This window comes from Xiphias gladius, chromosome 1 (genome assembly GCF_016859285.1).
Source record: "Xiphias gladius isolate SHS-SW01 ecotype Sanya breed wild chromosome 1, ASM1685928v1, whole genome shotgun sequence".
NCBI lineage: Eukaryota > Metazoa > Chordata > Actinopteri > Istiophoriformes > Xiphiidae > Xiphias > Xiphias gladius.
Window position 1 is genome coordinate 10,118,614 of NC_053400.1, and position 5,895 is coordinate 10,124,508.

The 5,895-nt window shown below is 39.3% G+C and overlaps 1 long non-coding RNA gene across 1 annotated transcript; it reads right to left on the bottom strand.

Moving 5' to 3' along the window:
* Nucleotides 1-4,037: 4,037 nt before the first annotated feature.
* Nucleotides 4,038-4,618, bottom strand: LOC120796513. Its single transcript, XR_005708387.1, has 2 exons — nt 4,576-4,618; nt 4,038-4,234 (listed from the first exon to the last, which is right to left on the bottom strand). It is a non-coding gene; the product is annotated as an uncharacterized LOC120796513 (long non-coding RNA).
* Nucleotides 4,619-5,895: the final 1,277 nt, after the last annotated feature.

The following is a 5,895-nucleotide window of genomic DNA, read 5'->3' on the forward strand; positions in this document are numbered from 1 at the left end:
AAATGCTAACATGAGCATGCTAACATGCTCATGTTTAAAAGGTATAATGTTTACAATGTTTACCATCTTAGTTTACCATGTTAGCAAACTAACATTTGCTAATTAGCACTAAATCCAAAGTACAGCTAAGGCTGATGGGAATGTCATTAATTTTGCAGGTATCTGGTCATAGTGGACTGGACAAACAGAAATTGTGATCTGACAGCGACCCATGTAATGGTAATTTATCCAATAGTTGTTGAGACATTTCAGTCTGGGCCAAAGCAGTGGACCAACAGACAGACCATCAGACAAGAATTGCCATCCCTAGAGCCACGCCGCAAGCATGGATAATAAAAGCAAGACCATTGCATGTACAGTATACGTTAACTTCCATGTGATGCAATGTGATACCACACATGTTGATTCCCTGCTTCATTTACCTTAACACCAGCCTGGAGTAAGTTACAGTACCTATGGGGGAGATGTTTTATCAAAATACATTGCCCCACTGTGTAAACAGCATCTTGAAGCTTTCAATCAAACAGCCTGCATGCATTCCTTTTTTATTATTGCCATCTCAGAGGCTCTGCTCAGCCAAATTGCAGACGCACCATTGGCATGTCTACCTGCACACACTGTAATGAAGTGCAACCTTGCAACCTCTATATAAAATGCTATCGGTGTCCCTTTTATTGCCTGTAGGGAGTCGAAAGCATCCTGATGTTTTGCCTTAAAAATGATTCTTGTTTTCCAATGGGGGGCTGTGTAGCTGCTTGTAGCTATCCTTAACCCCAACTGACAGAGACTGGATAGGAAGGGTGGGGTTCAGCTAAGTAAAAACCGGGTCTGCAAGCAATTTTCATCAACTTGTACTGTTCTAAAAGAATGTATGTGTCCGCTCAGTCATATAACAATGTGAAAGCAATAGAGGGGAGTTGTTTTCTCTTGATGCTTTCTGTGGTATAATATGGTGGAATTTAATTAAATTTTTTTACAGAATGAATGCAACAAATTCACATAGAAAAACAAGCCATAAACTAATCAGTTGAAGTATGCCACATATGGCTGCTTGAAACCCAACATGAAAATGGAAAACAGTAAATATCTCTATAAGATTGATTCTTATTCAAATTTAGGCCCATTCGTGAAATCCTTAAGCTACGTTACTTCCTCTAATTCCAGAGAAATGAAGAAGCCTTTAAAGCAGCGTGATGGAATTCAGTAACATAAGGCCTGGTTTGGGATACCAATATTATTCAAATGAGTACTACAGGCTGCTTGCACTGATAACATATGGTGCTTCAGACAAGCACTGCCATATGGACCCATATGGTTGTCATTCCAGACATAATGACGACACAACCAAATTTAGAGTCGTTTCTGAGTGTATTTGCTTCTGAAGGAGAGATTGGCTCTGAATTTGGCTCCGTGTCACATAGTCTAGCCAATCTGTGATGGCTGGCAGCAAAAGCAAAGAAGATTGACTCAGACTGATCAAAGTGACAGAACAATGACAAGCGTGAGTCACAGAGGGGAACAGTGCCATACAGTAGGGATGCTTGGCATGCACACTGTTCTGAGTAAGGCAAATAAACAACTCAAGCGCTCATCAAAATACTTTGCATACACAGGCAGGTACAAAACAGTGATAGGGATTGATACCAAAATTCAATCAACTCCTGGACCGAAACATGAGCAAATAAATACAGCCTTGATTGCCCATCATCTATGAGTTGGAACCAATTGGACCCTGGCAGAGTCAAGTGCGCAATTTTCTCTCTCAAGCTGTGTAATTCTGGGCCGTTCAAATCACCTTTCCACGAATGAACAGGTCTTGATGAGATGGAGAAAATAACACAATTTATAACCTGTCCAGTAATCACTGCTTTGCATATAGAAGAGGGATGGACTGTATAAGCCCATGGTTATGATGCTGGGACTTAATTACTGTACCCTGGACAGATGAAGAACCTTTGGGTTTTGACATGGTTGTCAAAAACTTTCTCGAGTATCACATTTAAAATAAATATATGTGCGTTTGTTGCAATGTGGGCACAGAGGGATGAAGATACACTCATTTACTTTTCAGTATTTTCTCTCCTTCCCTCTCTCTCACTCTCTCTGTCTCTCTCTCCTCATTCCATGATGTTGGAAGTGCTTCAGGCTTGAAACTCAATTTCTCAGCCATTGAATAGGCAGCAATTGCACCGAGCTAACTCAATTGTGAAGATAGTGCAGTGAAGTTTCTTGAATAGATTGAGGCCTCAACTTTAATACAGCATCACTCATGTAGCACACACAAACACAGTGCTTTTCCATTTCATCCAAAGCTCTTAAAAACAAGATGTTTTAGAGGGAAACCATAATCATTACAGTCAAGCAAATAAATGGCAAAAATACATTTACCAACAAAGTTACTGATGACCTACTGATGTGTACAAGAAACTGCACATTCAAGGGGTTTTCTATTAACCCTACACCCTTCATTATTATTGGAGATTTCTATATTTACTAATTCCTTTTACAGAGACACAACCACTGAACGACAAAAGGCATGAATAGCCAAATCCACTTGTATAATTACACATTTCATTATGCACTCTACTGACATGATGACATTTGTAATTAATTTATAATGAATGCTTTGACACATGTTTGTCCCAAAGCAATATGTTTCATGTATTTGCAAATGCTATCTTACAATGCACCTAGAGCCACATGTATCTTGCCCCTTCACGAAGAAGTCTACTGCAGTTGCCTGCAAACTTAATTTAGATTCACCTGAAGATATTTACACAATTAATATTATGATATCTATTATGTTATAATTCTTTTTACAATGCAATATTTACACACAATCAGAACCAGTCAGGGCAAAGTACATTTAAACTGCACTGTGAAACACAATGAAAGCAGTGATCACAGAACTATGCCCCATAGAGATGTGCCTTTCTATTTAAACCAGCCATAAACACTTGTTGCTACAAGCTTAACTTGCAAAGACCACTTGATTCCTTCTTTGGGGAAAGGAGTTTTTAGTAGACCAGTGTTTGAAAATTGAACAGCTGGAGACACATGGTGATCAGCCTGGCAAACCCAGTTCAGTTTCAGTGATTGCAGATGTGTACAAGATACAGTAGTCCAAGTGGCCAAGCATTCTGATATATACACCTATGTGATAAAGAAGCCCAGTGTGCATACTAAAGGGAGCTGTTGTGCTTCTATAGTGGGGTCTGTATGAATCTGGATAGTGACACATTTTTTGGGCGTTGGCTCGGTACTTCAGCACACTGGATGTGAAATGAAACAATGACTCTGAGGTTAAAGAGCTCACCTTTAGCTTTAAGGCGGGTGACCCCACTGTAACACAAAAATGCAGCTTTTTTCCCAGGAAACCAGGAATCCATCACTTTGATTTAATTTAAAAAAAAAGATAGATCTATGTAAAATCTTTTATACAGAATTGGTTCAGAGTCAACATTCAAAGTTGGTCGTGAACAGAATATTTTGTTTGCCAAGGCTGAATCAGACGGTCAACCTTTTATGTTAATAAAAATAAATAATAACTATGCACACACATTGATTTTCTGTAGTTACTGATTTTTGCTCTTTTTATCCTTTGTATCCTTTATGTGCACTGGTGTCTGATCACCCTCACTGGATGTGTCTTCTCACCATCATCCTGTGTTTTTCCTGTCTTTTCCTCCATTCTTCTCCGACATGTCTTTGCTCCCTGACAGATAATTCACTGATACTCTTCAACTCTCCTTCTTCCCTCCATTTCCTATTTCTTTCGCTCTGCTTTCTTAAATATTCTTGACTGGGTTATCCCTCAACCTTTGACTGTGGTCTCTCAGTCTCTCTGCTCTGCTTTTTGGTGTTTTATGTCTGTCTCCCTGTATACGTTAACCATAGAAATTGACATGACTGACACATTTTAAGAAGCCAATAATACTAATTAGAAAGGAGTGGCAAAAACAGTGCTAGTCTGAGCCTGACTACACCTGCTCAAAACCTTTTTTTAGATTACAATGACAATGCCCTCTCATTGCACGTTGTCTTTCCTGTGTATTTTTATTCAGCTTTGTCGTTTTAGCTGCACTAATGTAACATGCCGACTTAAAGGTGCCGTCTGTGATTGTAATCCAACACACTTTAAGTTAAATGTAGTGAAGATCTCCTCACGGTGCTCCAGCTGACTGTTCTGTGTGTGCGCTCAAAACCACTCTGGTGTTCGTACACGGTCCTGGCTCTGTGAATGGAAAACAAAGTAGCTCAGACCGAACCATACACTCTTATCGCCAATCAACATGTTCCCTCAGGAGCACGGAAGGGAGGGATGTAATTTGATTGGCTGTTTTCACAGACAGGAACCTTGAAATAAGTTTTATAACATATCTCAAAGATGCCAGTCAGCACATGGTTAGCTAGCACAGGTCTGAACAGTTGTACACACATAAAAACTCAATTTCCTGCAATAACACCCAAAAGGGTTTGCTTTAAATAGGTGTTTGGTTGTGACGTTCCTCATACAAACTTATTTCCAGACTTCTGAACACATGTATCTCCAGATGATGGGATCTATCTACTCACCATGCAGCTCGGAGAGAGAGGGATGCACTTCCTGATCAAAAATGTAGGGGCGTGGCCAAAATCAGTCTCAGACCATGGCCTTAAACATACATTGTTTAAGTAGTGACAGGAAAATGCAGGACAACATTTTTCTTACAAAAAGCTTCATGATTTATAAAGAAAATATAAAAATATAAAATGTATTTTTTTTAAACTTCACTTTGAAAAAATCTAACAGATTTTTTAAAAAACAACAATGAAAAAATATGCAGTATCATTTTCATGAGTTGAAATTTAGAGGTTAGGGTTCGGTATATCCACCTCCCATCTGAAAGCTCTACAAGTGATGATTTTATATATATTAGGCTTACTGCTATTTCAAATACTATTTTGGGTTTCAATATATAATAGAAGGATCATATTAAACATCTGAGTTCTTAAATTACCTAAATGCTGAGAAACTTAAATTACCTAAATGCTTATTAAATTTGCTTTTGGTTGTGGTTACAGTACTAATGTCTTTCCCTGTTTTAATTCAGTTTCTTAAATCGGTGAAATGGCGCCCCCTGGATTGCCACGGTGAAAGTGTGTGGTGAGACAGGGTAGTGCGCTTCTAAAGTACAGGAGAGGTAATCATGGGCAACTGAAGGAAAGCCAGGTGATGTTGACATGCTTTGATTAGAAAATGTTGAGTATCAGCCAGTCAGATGCGACCACTGCCATGCCACTGCCAGACGAGTTAAGCTGCGTCACAAACAATGTGTTAAAGAAAGTTAGCTGATTAGCTAGTTTCCCAGTAACTGTTAGTTAAAGTGCTCATGTGCTTTTGTTTGACAGCTTAGCTAAGAATACTTGGAGCTCGGATGAAAGTTACACTGGGGACTTTCATGACATGGATATTGACAACTTCGCTTCCCTGAAGGACAGGGAAATGTGGGCCTTGTTTTCAAATACTGTGAGTTAAACAAGTCTGTGGTGTTTGTCTCCGCTGCTTGCGGCTTTACTTAGCCTGCGGCTGTACTTACTTTCTGCGGAGCTTAACGCTTAAAGATTAAATTGTACAGTACTGATGTTTGTCTGGACACTGAAGCTGTTGTTCTGCTGTGAGAGACAGGGCCTGTCAGTGCTTTGAATCAATTGGGAATTTCCCACTTCGCATTTGTTGTGGTTACAGCCTGAGCATGAGGTCTATTGGTTGCGTGATAGAACTTTTCGTCCTTGTTTTGTTGTTAAGCTGTCCTCTATAGTGATAAATTAACTTTAGATAAAGGATATGACTATGTGGGGGACTTCTTTTGTATTCCAAGCATACAGCTAAGAGTGTGTGTAAGTCAGGTAGTC